Below are 17,338 nucleotides of genomic sequence, written 5' to 3'. Positions count from 1 at the left end.
GGCATGGATGGGCAGCACTGATGGTCACTGAAAGGCAGCACTGACTGGCATAACTGATGGGCATAGATTGGCATGACTGATGGGCACAAATTGGCACCACTGATGGGCACATATTCGCTTCACTGATGGTCATAGGTTGGAATTACTGATGGGCATTAATTTGCATCACTGCTGGGCACTGTTGGGGCTGCACTGATAAGTGCTCTGATTATCTGTACAAGTCTCCCCTGTGAGGAGATGCCATTGATCAGCTCTCCTTGCCTCACACTTTGTTAGTGTGAGGCAAGGAGAGCCGATAAACATCATTTCCTTGTGCACGTGTGATCAGTTGTGATTGGACACAGCTCATCACATGGGTAAATAGTCATGTCACCAGTTCTTTACCAAGAGTTGTGCCGTGTCCCAGGGATATGTCTCGAGGGGCAAGAGAGCATTCCGCCCGCCGTCATTTGTCTATACAGTGGGCAGGAGGTAGTTTAATCAAAAAGCCGCTACAAAAACAACTTTTCTAATGAAAATACTTTTTAGTTCATTAAATTTAAACATCTGTGACTTGCAGTCCAAGATAGAATGGCTCATCATTTTTTAACTGTTTCTCATGTGCTTAAATAATCCATGAAGATACCACAAACACAAGGCATTTGTAACAGAAAAATGTATCAACCTAAAAAAGTAACCAAAATCTTCTCTTCTGATGATCCTATTCCACCTAGCATATATTTAATCTGCAGTTATTGTTCTGTTTCTTTTAAAATTCAAATGTATAAAAATAAATACATGCCCCTTTACTAATACCAACCAAGTACACCAGGGATACAGGTTAGCATACTCGTATGTGTGTAATCTCCCTGTGGTTTTATCCCAATGCCGCATACACACAATCGTTTTTTCCTTCAAAATAAACTGTGACGGAGTTCCAACGGAGTTCCGCTGAAACTGTCTTGCTTACACACGATCACACCAAAGTCCAACCATATAGAATGCGGTCACGTTCAACACATGCGACGGGACTAGAAAAGGGAAGTTCAATAGCCAGTAGCCAATAGCTGCCATCTCTTACTTGCTTCAGAGCATGCATAGTTTTTGGTCTGTCGGAACAGCATACAGACGATGGTTTTCCCAATAAGAATTGATTCCGCCGGAAAGATTTAAAACATGTTCTATTTCTAGGTCCGTCAGAATTTTCGAAAAAAAATGTCCAATGAGGCCAACACACAATCAGAACATCCAATGAAAAAATTCCATATGACTTTTTCTGACGGAAAATCCAACCGTGTGTACGCGGCATTATAAACTCTTAAATATTCACCCTGTGCATCAAGATAGAGGCCCAAAATGGCACTAGGATTTTCTGTACCAGCAACGTTTCGAAAGGGGATGCTGGAATGATGAATGTTGTGCAATTTCCTTACCTATGGATCAACTATGAATGTGGAATTTTTTTTTTATGGTTGAGCTCAATGGACTTGTGTGTTATTCAAATGAAATAGCTATGCTACCATGTAAATATATGATATACTTTACATACTGCAAACACTGTTACACCTTGGTTAACTGAGAAAATTAAAAACTCTAAAATTAGAAGACCTCAACTCTCTATATCCATACATCTGTATAAAATGTACAGATGGATCCAACTTTTATCTCACTCTTGGCACATTAAAGAATATAAAACAGTACTAATCTTCACATAGCAATACAATATTAATTGTACTTAATTTAACCACTTCAGCCCCGGACCATTTTGCTGGTCAAAGACCAGACCACTTTTTGCGATTCGGCACTGCGTCGCTTTAACTGACAATTGCGCGGTCATGCGACGCGGCTCCCAAACAAAATTGACGTCCTTTTTTTCCCACAAATAGAGATTTCTTTTGGTGGTATTTGATCACCCTTGCGGTTTTTATTTTTTGCGCTATAAACAAAAATAAAGTGACAATTTTGAAAAAAAACGCATTATTTTTTACTTTTTGCTATAATAAATATCCCCCAAAAATATATATAAAAAAAAACTTGTTTTCCCTCAGTTTAGGCCGATACGTTTTCTTCTACATATTTTTGGTAAAAAAATTGCAATAAGCGATTATTGATTGGTTTGCGCAAAAGTTATAGCGTTTACAAAATAGGGGATAGTTTTATGGCATTTTTATTAATAAATTTTTTTTTTACTAGTAATGGCGGCGATCAGCGATTTATTTATTTTTGTGACTGCGATGTTATGGCGGACACATCGGACATTTTTGACACATTTTTGGGACCATTGTCATTTATACAGCAGTCACTGCTATATAAATGCAGTGATTGCTGTGTAAATAACACTGGCAGTGTAGGGGTTAAGTGTTCTTAGGGGTGTGTTACTAACTGTTGGGGGCTGGGCTTTCATTTAGTGAACAATGATCTCTGCTCCAATCACATGGAGCAGAGATCAGCGTCACTAGTTGCTAGGCAGAATGGTGAGATGCTGTTTACAACGGCATCTCTCCGTTCAGCCGCCCCATGAGACGATCGTGGGTATGCCCAAGGCGATCGAGTCCGCGGGACCCGCGACCGGACTCACGGGTGTACCGACCAGCACGCAAGCATGCCGCCAGTGGCGCTCTCGTGATGGCAGGGCGGCATTAAAGATTGGACGTACCTGTACGCCAATATGCCTGCCCGTGCCATTCTGCCGACGTACATCGGCGTGCGCTGGTCTGGAACCGGTTAAATAATGTTATTTTAGACTACATTTTTTGTATATTTTACCGCATACAGTACAAGTGATCTAAAGAAATTAAAATATTTTGAAACCAGTTTGTTTTTTGAGTCCTTCCTAGCTTTCATATCAAACCTGAATTAAAAGAGAACAAAATGAAAATTTTCCATTTACACTAATTTCATTGAAAGGACAGATATGAAACATTGTTATGTCTAGTAAATTGTGTGGCTCAGTTTGCATGGTGCATTAACTTTCTGCCTGCTGTCATCTTCTAAGACTAAGGATCCAGTATTTTCACAACCCTAATCCAGAATGCATAGCAGCACCCATTTCCAGTAAGATGGAGCTTGGAAACATGCCTCATTTCTCTCTATTAGACATGCTCAATCCAATTCTGCTAAGTACATAACATAAAATACTTTTATTGCCACAATTACTGGAGTCAGCTTATTGGAGCCGCTGTAGATAGATTAAAAACATTAAGTGGTGCATATGTATATTATGGTCCCAGGTATTATTAGTGTTTTAGATAAATAGATTAATACAACTTAGATAGATAGAATGATTTTCATATTGTTCATTCAAAAGCAAGTCTTCTGAGCCAACAATTGTTCAATAACATATGCTTGTAGAGTTCAACTTTTTTGGAAAAGAACATGGATACAGATAAAAATTATGGTGTTTTTTATTACTATAAGCGGCCTTGCACATTTTTCCCTCTATCAAAAACTGTCTACTGTAAGTAAATCTGGCACAAGTGAAAATAGAAAGTGATATAATTTCTTCTTCAAAAAAAAAAAAAAATGTTGATATAGCTGCATTAGCAACTTACAGAGGACCTTCAGTAATTTTTTTCAACTTTACACCTATTAAATCTCCTGCTCTTGTTGTTTTAAATTTGGATACTAACACATTTTTGTTCTGTCAGTAAATACCTTATACAACTTCTTGTCTGGTAAGGTCTCATGAGAGTTTGCCAGGAAAGGAGGGGGATGAATTATAAGAGGACCAATGAGAGCTGTGGAGCTGGAGGTGTGCCTCTGTGTGTCTGTTTAAATCCAGGAAGTGAACAGGCAGAAACTTTTGCGGCCACATGCCTCAATACTATATGTATCATGTCTACCTACCCTACTCTTTTGTTTTTCTGCAGCTTGCGTGCAGAGAAGCACATGCACTAGTACAACAATGTATGACATTTTGATATCCACGCTTTCTAACTCATCTTTTCATAATGTACTCTTTCCTGGACCTCCAATACTGTTGCCACACAGTACATCAATACAATCACCTCAGCCATGTAATCAGTTGCTCTATGCAGGTATCCTTGTTTTCTCAACTGAAAAACGGTCACAGGGGACATGCAAATATGTTTAAGAGACATTTCTGGACAGTTGAAAACACAGGAGGAAAAATTACATTGATAAGGACTTCTTGTTAAGATTTGTGGCTCAATTCATTAAAACTATAATATTGCAAAGAAATTATAGTAAAATATTGCATGCTGTATTTTCCGAAAACTGTAGCAATTTATTAAAAAAGGCACTAAAACACTGCATGTACTATTTAAATTGTGCAATATTTTACTCTAAAAATATGCAATCATTGCAAAGAGTTTGCCAGGGCATGTGGGGTCCATGCCACCAAAGTAAACAAAGAAACTATTGGTGTGAGGACATTGGGATGAATTCACTAACGTTTACTGCATGTGCTAACATGGTCATGTGACTCATTTGCATATATTATCACATGGAGTAAAAAAAAAGTCCAATTCACAAAAAAATTTAACAATTAAGCGGTATTTACCATAAAATTAAAAATGTACCAGTAAATATTGCCAAAAAACATGCAGTAAGACCTTAAAGCGGTAGTAAACCCGCTGATTTTTTTTTCCATACCTGTAAGGGAAAAGGCATAATGAGCTAGTATGCACCGCATACTAGCTCATTATGAAATACTTACCTTAGAATGAGGCCCCCGACATCTCGCCCAATACACGCCGAGGGAGCTGACATGTTCCCGTGGCGTGTCTTCCGAATATCGCAGCTCTGCTGCTGTGAGTGGCCGGAGCAGCGATATCGTCACTCCTGTGCACGCGCGTGGGAGATTTCTTTCCGGCAGGGTCTGGTGTCTGCCGGGCTTCCAGCCAAGAAACCCCTGTGTTCATGCGCCGCTGCAGTCAGTGGCTCATTGCCAGGGGAATATCTCCTAAACCATACAGGTTTAGGAGATATTTTTTTTTTACCTACAGGCAAGCCTTATTATAGTGAAAAGTAAAATAAGCTTTGGCGCTAAAACCTAAATGGTGTATTAAAAATGCTAATACTCTGCAAATTACATAAAATGAAGCCCAATGTGGGAATTTCACCAATACACTGTATACGTGATATTAAAGCTATATGTAAATGGAAATGTGTATCCGTTATCCTACATAGTAACTATGCACAAGTGTGGTAAAAAATAATGACTATGCACAAGTGTGGTAAATGATATGATAAAAATTACAACTAATCTATCACAACTAAAAATGTAGGTGCTTTGACAAAAAGTGCTTTAGCTCACGTAAATGAGCCAATACTTATATTCTAAAAAGTGACAATCAAAAGGACATTGTGAAAATACCAAGTGAAAACATCAAAAAAATCAAAAAAATCATATAATGTCCAATCCAAAATGTGTTATAATGTCCAAAAAAATAACAATATTTGTTCAAAGTCGCATCATCTAGTTGCTGAAAAAACGCATAAGACTTTTATCAGATAGGAAGGTGAAGCAAGGTGACTGGTGAAAACAAGGGTTAAATTCCTCTCCGGTGCGCCACTCTGTGTTAGAGAAAAAATGTATATATGCGCTCACCAGACATTAAACCCTCAATGGGTTAACCAAGCAGTCACAGTATGAGCCACTGTGCAGCTCTCTCGAGGCTCTGCCACCGCTGTGCTGTGGGGATATTTTACACTCTTCCTTCCGTGAATGGTCCGTTTAGCGTTTGTACATGAAGGGAAACAGAAGTACAACCATGGTGCAATATTGTTGTAAAAACGTACTATGTTTATTAAAAACAGTTTTACTCACAAATTCCAAAAAAGATAGATCGCTGTGAAATATACTCCGCCTGGCGTTACTGCTTGAATAGCAGTGTAAGGTGCACGTCCTAGGCCACGCCCTACGCGTTTCGTCAGAGCGACGTCATCTGGATATATAATCATTTTAACATTCACTTATTTAAACTTGTCTAGCAAACGGGTAAATTTGTCCATAGCGCAATCTTATCTTTTCTTTAAGCCTTATTATAGGCTTTCCTGTAGGTAAAAGTAAAAAAATTTACTATACAACCGCTTTAAAGAGGAAGTAAACCCTGATGAGTTTACTTCCTCTTTCATTCCCTGCAAAGGTAAAGCATAATGGACTATTATGCATCGCATAGTAGTCCATTATGTGTCACTTACCTGACACAGGAGCCAGCGATGTCACCGCTGTCCCCTGTAGTCCGGCGCATCCATCTTCTCAGTGGGTCTCGCCACTCTGCTGATGTCATTCGGCGAAGCCCCGCGCATGCGCATGGGAGCCACCACGCGCAGCATATCGCCGTTGACGGGTGTCGCGCTCAGTGCGCCTGCGCGCCGCTGTCTACGGCGCATGCGCCGTAGACAGCGGTGCCTGTCTTTCGGCAAATATCTCCTAAACCGTGTAGGTTTAGGAGATATTTATTGGACCTACAGGTAAGCCTGAATCTAGGCTTACCTGTAGGTCAAAGTGTGTTGTAAGGGTTTACAACCACTTTAAGTCCAATACACGCCATCTATCTCAGAGTGACTTCCGGGTATCATGGCTCCGACACTGTGACTGGCCAGAGCAACGATTATGTCACTTCCACTCAAGCGCGCCACTTTATGGCATGATCGCAGTTAGCACTGGCATGCTCAGTGCGCCTGCACGCCAATGTCTACTGCACATGTGCCATAGACAGCGGTGCCTGTCTTTTGCAAATATCTCCTAAACTGTGTAGGTTTAGGAGATATTTCTCGCACCTACAGGTAAGCCTGAATCTAGGCTTACCTGTAGGGCAAAGTGTGTTGTAAGGGTTTACAACCACTTTAAGTCCAATACACACACATAACAGAGAATAAAAAAACATGCGATATTTATGACCAGGGTTTTGCTGGAGGTATCACATGCGGTATTTATCAGAAACAACATGGGGTCCCCCCAACAGCTGGTTGCTAAGAAGCGGACCAGATAGCCAGCATCCGTGTTTTTAACAACGGATGACTCATCAGCTGTCAGCAGGCAACCAGTACTCCAGGGCCGCCAAAAATGTGATTGACAGTCAGGAAACTACTTTTGGGTGTTTTGTTTTCCAAAATGTGGCCATTTTGTGAGTATTTCTACTGACCTGGCACTCCAGGACATCTAGAAATGTGAAAAACAAATTGATGTATAATTTAAGCCCCTTGAAAGCCTGACTTGTGCTCCATTGAATTTTGGGCCCCACTATCAACCTAGGTTGCAAAAAGGTCTCACCTTATATACAAGGGGAGTAGCAGAATACGTTTTAGGGTTTAGGTTTAAGTATACTCATGCATTGTGCATTGAGGTGAACACATCTTATTAAAACATAAAAAAATCATATATATTTTCATTTTCTTTCTTCATTTTCCAAAAACTAGTGGCAAGAATTAAATCTTCAAAAAACTCACTATGCTTCTATATCTGTCTAAAACTATTATAAAAGCCCAACTTAAAGTGGTTGTAAACCCTTACAACACACTTTGACCTACAGGTAAGCCTAGATTAAGGCTTACTTGTAGGTCCAAGAAATATCTCCTAAACCTATACGGTTTAGGAGATATTTGCCCTAAGACAGGCACCGCTGTCTAGCTTTAATTTTGTTAGAAAATTAAAACTCACAGAGCAAACCAATGCATACTTTGCAAAACCTCTTGTCCTCTATTTGCCCCTTAAGATGACTTTAGAAATTCAAATTTTCTTCAATTTATTATGCTGACAGTTTATACCTCTGTGGACTTGGACAATCTATTACTTTTTTAAAGAGATAAGTGTGGGAAGAAACGTGAAGTGATCCATTTAGGTCTTTTTCCCTTTTTTTTTTTTTTATCAAATCTGTGTACTTTCCACCATTTTTATATAATTTCTATATTTCAATGGCTAACCTCCTGTATCTAAATTCCATTTTTAAAAAATCTGAAAAGATTGTGCAGAAAAGTCCATAAAAAATAAAAACAACGAGACTGCAAATTAAAGAATAAAAATAGAGGATTCTTCTGGATTGTGGTGAGGTATATTTAAGAGTGTGATTCTAATTTTGACTACACCAGCTAAGATTATGTTTGATTTGTTCATCAAAATATCTGTGGCTCTCACATCTAAATAATCAGTCACATCTGTCAGTTTATGGGGCTGGATTAAATAGAAGCTGGTAATACAGCCTGGTTAGAGAAGGAGACACACTCTAATGAACAGACTAATGAACAAAACACAGTGCAAAGTAAAGAAAGAAAGAAGAAAATGTACATGCATCAGATTATCATTTGCAAACCTCTTGCCTTTATGTGCCCCTTAGAATAACTACAGAAATAAGTATCGGTCATAACTCCCATGCTCAGGGGCATTGTTTAAAGTCCCATGGTATGCCTATAAATGCAGAACATAATAAAGAAAAACCTACAGATATTTTTTTATTTTTTATTAAGTGGAGCACATTCTTGAACGGAATTAAACAAGAGGATTTAAACTAAATCGTACAATCTTTTAAAAATACAGATTGGTACCTTACAGAATCTATGGTAGGGGCACTAACATTTACCAACAACAGCCACCCCAAGAAGTCCCTCAGAGACCTTAGTTCTTAATATGGCAAGTCTTTGCACACTTTACACTTAATTTACCAGAAGTGTCACACCCAGTCTTCATATCTCAGACAACCACCAAACTCTTTACCCAAAAATACACTGTGGAAATGGTACTCAAATATTCTTCAGTCAATGAACTGTGATATAACAACTTTAATATGCCATCACCAAAGCCCCACAATCTAATGACATACACTTAAATGTTCAAAGGCCGTGTTCACATCAGTATGCTCCGGTTTGGGTGCAGCGAGTTTCTATGCACATTTTACATGCGGTTTTAGGTGAGCTCCCATTGACTTCTATTAGACATTTTCTGAAAGCACATTAAGATGTAGTATGCAGGACTTTGATGTGCTTTCATTAAAACCTACAATCTAATAGAAGTCAATTGTGTGTTGCATCTAAAACTGTGTGTAAAACATGCATACAATCTGCTGCACCCAATCCACAATGCACCAGTGTAAACCTAGCCCAGTAAAGGCAAACCTTGGCATCCCAGATGTTTTGGAACTACATTTCCCATGATGCTCCACTACATTGCAGAGTGCATGAATCATGAATCATAAAGTGGTACAAACACAAAAGGTGTTAAAAGTAGAGTAACCTATTAAAATCAACCTAATTTCACATCAATGTAGTCAAATAAGTGAATGGTAAAGTCACATTGGTTGTTACAGAAAACTGTTCTTCATACACTGGTCTTTAGCTTAGCAAATAATCCTGGTTGTATTAGCATAAGAAACACTAAAACCAAACGATAACCAAATGAGAAATGAGAAATGTTATGCAGGCAAGGGAAAAAGTGTATGTGAATGTACACATGCCCTCTTCATTAAATTAATAATTGCTGGAATCTAACTTGTTGCAACTTAATAACATTTTTTTCCTCCCATATTCTTAAAACTGACCATTTTGATGTAAAATATAATTTAAACCCTATTGTGAACATAGGTCATTGAAGTTGAAAAAGTTGCATAAGAGTTACATTCACAATTACATTCTTGTGTAGTTTTTCCCATAGTTTTGATCATGAAATTTATAAAAAGTGTAGAGTCTGGTACTATAGGCCAAACAGTACACAGATTGGAACGGAGTCAGGTCAGTACATTTGATGCCACCACTGGGTGGTGTTTGATCCTATGGTAAGAATGTGGTTTACTTTTATACCATGCGCAGAACATGGCACTGACAGCATTCGTTTGTGAGTTTCCTATTTTAGATTGTATTAAATTGCTTTTAAACATGTATGGAGAACACTATTGATTTTAATACTTTTGCATGGAGAGGAGGAGGCTAAACAGAAGCTCCAGTTCATGTGTCAATGCTTTATGACTGCTACTGGGAACCAGCAGCCAGCTGGAGTATAGCCCCAGGGTGGCAAAAGTGAATTATGACCTTGGTTATTGATTAATATCCAATCCAGAAGGTGAGTGCATATGGTTCACTGGGTATTATGAATGCGACATGTGGGTGATTAGTTGAAGTGAAGATTTTGACATTTGGATTTCAATGGTGTTTGGCCACATATACATATTTAGGGCCTTTTTTCAATTTCATTATTTGGGAATTGTCTATATAAGAGACATTGTGGTTATCTACGAAAGGCAAATACACTTTGCACTACAAGTGCACTGCAAGTACAATTGGATGTGCAGTCACTGTAAATATGAGCAGTAGATCTGAAATGAGGGGAAGCTCTGTTGCTTTTATCATCCAATCTTGTGCAAGCTAAAATGCTGTTTTTTATTTTCCTTGCATGTCTCCCTCGTATTTACAGAGACTGCACTACAAATGCACTGCAAGTGCACTTGGAAACGCAAAGTGGATTTGCCTTTCGTAAATAACGGCCATTGCTTAGTGGTGCTGCATCATTATTTGTATTAGCCCTTGTACACACGGTTGGACATTCCAACGGAAAATGTCAGATCGGACCGTGTTGTCGGATAATCCGACCGTGTGTGGGCTCCATCGGACTGTTTCCGTCGGAATATCTGACCTTTTTAGAGTTGGGCTATAAAATTTTCCAACAACATGATCCGATCGGACTTTATCCGATCGTTTGTAGAGAATTCCGATCGGACAAAGCGCCACGCATGCTCAGATCAAATTCCTAGACCAAACCTATTGGCTACTAGCCTGAACGTAGTCCCGTCGTAACAAAATAACGTCATCACGTTCTGAACGATTGGATTTTCCAACAACTTTGTCCGACCGTGTGTATGCAACACCAGTTTTGGACAAAATCCGTTGGACAAAATCCGACGGATTTGGTTGTCGGAATGTCCGACCATGTGTACAAGGGCTTACAGTAGACAGATTTATTAAAGGCAAATTTTCCTTAGGCTTAGTGAATGATGTCAAGCTCATGCTTGCTCATGCTATGAGGTCAATCATCTGCAAGCAAAAATGCTGTTTTTTTTTATTTTCCTTGCAAGTGATAAGCATAATTTGAAAAGTGAAACTTTTCACTACATTCATAAACGTCCCCTGTAAAAATGATCTTGCAAAGTGAAATGCTTATTTGTCTTTAGTGAATCAGCCTCAATGAATGTCCATTAGAGATATGAAGAATGTTGCATGGAATGGTCTACCTCACAAGCTGGTACTGTTTATGTATATTTAAAGTGGTTGTAAAGCCACTGTGTGTTATTCCTACAATCCCCTGTATTACATAAAATGATGTGCCCCAGTGTATGTGCTTTTTAAAACATATGTCGCTTTATATCTTATTTCATTTTGGCACTCACATGACTGCCTGATGCTTTGCTCTCCCGATCTGATAACTACAGGGGGAGGGGCTGAGAATCCCCTGCTGATATATAAGCAAGCTGCATTTTTTTTTTAAAAGCACTTACATTGGGGCACATAGTTTATTGTAACACATGGGATTGTAGGAATAACACACAGTTATTTTAGCAGGAGGAGGGAAGGGGTGGGGGGAGGAGAACAGCACTGTCACTAGCTGACAGGCAGGGAGGGAGGAGGAGCAAGGAGAGACAGCGGGATGATGGAGGCATGTAAACTGACCACGGTATCATGGCTCAGCAGCTATGATAAACGTGCTCAGTTTACAGAGGGGGGGGCAGCACCAGGCAAGTTCAACCAGGTATTTTAGATGATTTAAAAGGACATATTACAAAGCACAAGCACTGTGTTGTTATTCATTCTTTAACCACTTGCTTACTGGGCACTTAAACCCCCCTCAGTCCCAGACCAATTTTCAGCTTTCAGCGCTGATGCACTTTGAGTGACAATTGCGCGGGCATACAACACTGTACCCAAATGAAATTTTTATCATTTTTTTCCCACAAATAGAGCTTTCTTTTGGTGGTATTTAGTTACAGCTCGGAGTTTTATTTTTTGCTAAACAAACAAAAAAAGATGCAAAAAAAAAAAAAAAAAATCATGTTTTAATAGTTTGTTATAAAATTTTGCAAACGGGTCATTTTTCTCCTTCATTGAAGTGCGCTGATTAGGCGGCACTGATAGGCTGCATTGGTGGGCACTGATGGGCTGCATTGGTGGGCACTGATGGGCTGCATTGGTGGGCACTGATAGGCTGCACTGGTGGGCACTGATAGGCATAGTTAAGGCGGCACTAATAGGCACAGATAAGGCGGCACCGATGGGCACAGATAAGGCGGCACTGATGGGCAAAGATGGGCACAGATAAGATGGCACGGATGGGTGGCACGGATAAGTGGCACGGATGGGTGGCACGGATGGGCACTGATAGGTACCACAGATAGATGGGACTGATGGGCACTGATAGGTGGCACTGATAGGTGGCTCTGATAGGTGGCACTTCTGGGCACTGATGGGCGGCACTGCTGGGCACTGATGGGCGGCACTGCTGGGCACTGATGGGCGGCACTGGGGTGCAGCACCTTTGAGGCAGATTGGGTGGCACTGTGGGGTGGCACTGTGGGGTGGCACTGTGGGGTGGCACTGTGGGTGGCACTGTGGGCACTATGGGCACTGACAGGGGGCACTGACGGGGGGCACTTACTTTTTCTTTTATTTTACTTCAGGGTGGCACTGCGGGAGGCAGGTGGGCACAGGCAGGTGGCAGGTGGTCCCTTTTATTGATGGCCGTGATCGGGACTGATGTCCCGATCACGGCCGCCGGTGATCGGCTTTTTTTTTCTCTCCTCGCGCTGTCAGCGCGAGGAGGAATAATAGCCGATTACCGGCTCCGTTCTATCACATGATCAGCTGTCATTGGCTGACAGCTGATCACGTGATAAGGGGTCGGGATCGACCCCTTACACGGATCGGTGATCAGGCGAGTCTCACGGACTCGCCGATCACAGAGCGCGCCGCGCGCGCCCCTCAGGGGGCGCGCAGGCCGCTCGTAACCAGGACTACGTCAATAGACGTAGTCCCGGAAATGTAGGTCCGCGCTAATGCCGTCATTTGGCAATAGCGCGGATCTGAAGTGGTTAAAGGAACAGGATCATTTTTTTTATTTTTTAGGATACCACTGCTTTAAGTTCCCCAGGGCTCTTGGCTTATGAATTGCTATAGATGATGACACAAGCAAAGCACAGGCATGTTGCTAGGTTCCTGCATTTGCCTTGCATGTGATTGGGTATTTTCTGCAAAGTGAATTTTCATCGCATGCACAAAGCTAAATGAAAATTTCCTTTCAAATTGATAATGGATGTAAATGGATAGACAACTGGATAAAAGACTGTATTCAGAGAGTTGCGGTTAATGATTCTTACTCTGAATGATGTAAGGTTATCAGTGGTGTACCTCAAGGTTTAGTGTTGGGGGCATTACTTTTTAATATATTTATTAATTATATAGGGTCTGGGATTGAAAGTATCATTTCAGTCTTTGCAGATGTCACCAAGCTATGCAGTGGAACAAAGTCCTCACAGTATGTCTCCAACTTACAAGCACAATGCACTGTTTAATTTGGCAACTATGTGGCAGATGAGGTTTATTGTTGATAAATGTAAAATTATGCACTTGGGGGCTAAGAATATGCATGCATCATACATACTAGGGGGAGTACAACTGGGGGAATCAAAGCTGGAGAGGGATCTGGATGTTCTAGTAGATCATAAGCTTAATTATAGCTTGCAATGCCATGTTGCAGTTTTAGGTTAATTCTAATTTTATTGTAAATTATTGTAAAATATTACACATATTTAGACAAATTCAAACATATACAGGTACATACATACATAGAAGTCATATTTGTTTTATCGCACAAGTCATAGATACCTTTGCTGCAGTTTTAAAAGCTTTCTTGTATTACAAGAGGTATGGACTGCAGAAAGAAAAATATAATTTTGCCCCTGTAAAAATCATTTTTAAGACCTCATCTGGAATATGCACCAATTCACAAAAAGGATGTCAAGGAACTGGAGAAAAGTGTGGAGAAGGGCAACCAAACTGATAAAAGGAATGGAGGAGCTCAGCTATGAGGTAAGATTAGAGGAGAAGAGGAGATTAAGGGAGATATGATCAACATGTATAAATACATAAATGGTCCATATAGTGAACATGGTGTTGAGTTATTTACTTTAAGGTCATCACAGATGACAAGGGGACACTCTTTACGTCTGGAGGAAAAGAAATTTAATTTCAAAAAGGTATCTTCAATACAAGAGCTGTGAAAATGTGAAATAAACTCGCTTAAGAGTTGGTTCTGGCCAGCTCAGTAGATTGCTTTAAAAAAGGCTCGGATTCTTTCCTAAATGTACATAATATAGCTGGATACTTACATTTATAGGTAAAGTTAATACAGAAAATATCTGCTTGCCTCTTGGGGGATCAGAAAGGAATTGTATTCCCCTGCTGGAGCAAATTGGATCATGCTTTGCTATGACTTTTTATCGCTTCAAAACTCATACCCTTATCATTGGTGCACCTCCTCTCTCAAGTATCTGAGTATACAAATTACACCATCCTACCCATCCTTATACTCAGCCAATTATATCCCCCTGTTTAAGGACATTGAAGTGGTTGTAAACCCTTACAAACCACTTTGACCTACAGGTAAGCCTAGATTAAGGCTTACCTGTAGGTCCAAGAAATATCTCCTAAACCTATATGGTTTAGGAGATATTTACCTGAAGACAGCCACCGCTGTCTACGGCGCATGCGCCATAGACAGCGGTGTGCAGGCGCACTGGGTAAGCCGCAGATTGTGGCGATATGCCGCGAGTGTCGGCTCCTGTGCGCATGCACGGGAGTGACGTCATCGCTGCTCTGGCGAATCACAGCGCCGGAGCAGCAAGACCCACGGAGACCCACCAAGAGGATGGATGCTTGGAACTACAGGGGACAGCGGTGACTTCGCTGGCTTCTGTGTCAGGTAAGTGACACATAATGGACTACTATGCGATGCATAGTAGTCCATTATGCTTTACCTTTGCAGGGAATCAAAGGAACCCATCAGGGTTTACTTCCTCTTTAAGGCCATGTTGGCATGCTGGCATCCTCTCCCAATATGCTGGATAGGCAGGATCAATGTGTTAAAAATGTCAGTTATACCCAAATGACTGTATTTTTTGAGACCCTGCCAATACCTATTCCTATGGCCCAATTAAAATTGCTCAAACAATGGTTTCTTAATTTTATTTGGAGGGACATGGTCCATAGAGTGGCAAGCTCAGTGATTTTCTCTCTCAGAAGTCGTGGAGCTCTGGGAGCCCTGGACATTCACAAATATTACCTGCCTCCCTCCTCCGTGCGGTGGTGTCCTGGTGCAGTTTAATGCTGCCAAATCAGTGGATGGAGATTGAGATCAGCTCTTTGTTCCCGATTCATCCCTGCTCCTTTGTTTGGTTGCCTGCATTGTTTTTGGATCCCAAGCTCCATAATCTATGTTTAAGCCCTATGCTGTTTCATTGAGGATATTGTGCACATGTATGACCAAATTCTCTCTCTCTTCCCCGTGTCCCCATCTCTCTAATGTAATCTTTAATACCTTAATTCCCGACAGCCTAACCCACTCCTGAATGCTCCCCTGGGCACTTGCTGGCCTGTTCCAATTCTGCCACTGTGTCCAGCCAGTTACGTGTAAACTTTGCCCTTTTGCAGATCTTCAATCCAAACACCTGATACTGAAAAATATGTTCTATTCCTACCTCCAAATTGCTACTTATCAATTCTCTCCCTGTCCCTTATCCTACCAAGACCAACAACCTTTGAACTCATCTGTTCTCATGGCCTCCACCAAAAACGGCTAATATCTGCTATTTACCAATTGCTTAAGGAGACCCCTCCACTCTCTGTAGACTCTCACACTTACATGCATTAATGGACTGAAAATATACATCAACCAAGCTCCCTCCCTCAGTGGGCTAAAATATGGACTTCAACTTCCAAAATATCTAGGTGTGTGGCACAGAGAGAGACAGCATTTAAAGTGTTATTTCTCTGGTACAGGACCCCTGAGGTATTACACCATGTTAACCCTTCTCTCTCCCCTCTTTGTTGTAGATGTGGTAAAACTAGAGGAACTCACTACCATATCTTTTGGCAATGAGAGTTAATTGTACCTTTCTGGTTCATGGTGTTGTCCCTGCTACAACAAATTTTTGAGTCTCCTCTTTCATTGGAATTGTTGCATCTCCTCCTAGACCTCCCATTCACTGGTTTAGGAAAAGCTTCAAACAGATTGGCTTCCACTATCTTACTAGCTGCTAAGAGAGTTATTTCACTGTGTTGGTTATCTCCCCCCAACCCAAGCCCAACTTCTACAAGTTATTGCAGACATACGTAGAATGGAGCACATGACAGCCATAGTAGAGGATGCTGTTGACAGGTTTGACAAGATCTGTGACTTGTGGGATCAATCAGAGTATGGTTCTCCTCCCTGAATCCTGCTGATACCCCACATACAGCACCATGTCTTCCTGTCATCGCTCAACCTCCTTATCTTTATGCAGATCTAGTAACAATATGCAGCCCAATGCTTGATACCTTTTTGGTCTATATCTTTGATGTTCACATTTTTGATACTACGCAAAAGGCTATAGCCAATTGACAATTGAGTATGTTTGATTTCTCTGTCTACCGTGCATATTATGCTTTATTTGTATTCTAACAAATAAAAAATAAAAAAACACAGATATCACTTTTACATATTTCCATAACAGTAAACAAATGGCACTACAAAGCACCAATGTATGTAACACACTTGTTACCAAAACATTCTACTTTGAATATTCTAATTTGTCAATTTGACAGTGGGGTCTAAAAACTAGGAACAAACCCAGATGCATTCCTAGTTCTATGTTGCAACATTATTTATAATTCTTACAGCAAGGTGCACTGCCGTTACAAAGAAGTTAATAAAAAAACAGAGACAGAATCTGAAGTCCTGCAATACAGAGCTTATTTCACATTTTATAAGGTTTTCCTCTATATTTTAGACAGGATGATATACAGTACATGTCATCATAACCTGACTGTAATGAAAATAAGAGCTACTTCTTAGCAAGTGTCCACTACTGAAAGTCACTTTACACCCAAGTAGTTTTGTAAATTATCCAATAATTGTTTTGGTCAGAGCCTACTTGTAAAAAGAAAATACCTTTAAATTATTTAGCAATCCTCAGAGAATATTCAAGACTGACATTTTATTCCCCAATTCATATCAAGGAAATGTAATTTATTCAGCATTAGTTTATGTAGAGCTGACATTATGAAACAAGGGAAGTCCCATCTTTAGAGCTATTCCTGTGAGATACACCTCTATGTGATATTTACATGTGGGCAGACAGGAAAAAGCCTTTTCATATGATAC

General features: G+C 40.3%; 1 protein-coding gene across 50 annotated transcripts in view; it reads right to left on the bottom strand.

The window, feature by feature from the left end:
* TRDN (triadin) overlaps positions 1-17,338 on the bottom strand; it is a 1,056,665-nt gene that overhangs the window by 858,693 nt on the left and 180,634 nt on the right. The gene's annotated exons all lie outside the window — the stretch shown is intronic.

This window comes from Lithobates pipiens, unplaced genomic scaffold (assembly GCF_037356315.1).
Source record: "Lithobates pipiens isolate NorthernLeopardFrog02 unplaced genomic scaffold, aLitPip1_a1.2 Scaffold_18, whole genome shotgun sequence".
NCBI classification, from domain to species: Eukaryota; Metazoa; Chordata; class Amphibia; order Anura; family Ranidae; genus Lithobates; species Lithobates pipiens.
The sequence above is the reverse complement of the archived record's forward strand: the minus strand, read 5'-3'. Positions and strand labels throughout refer to the sequence as shown.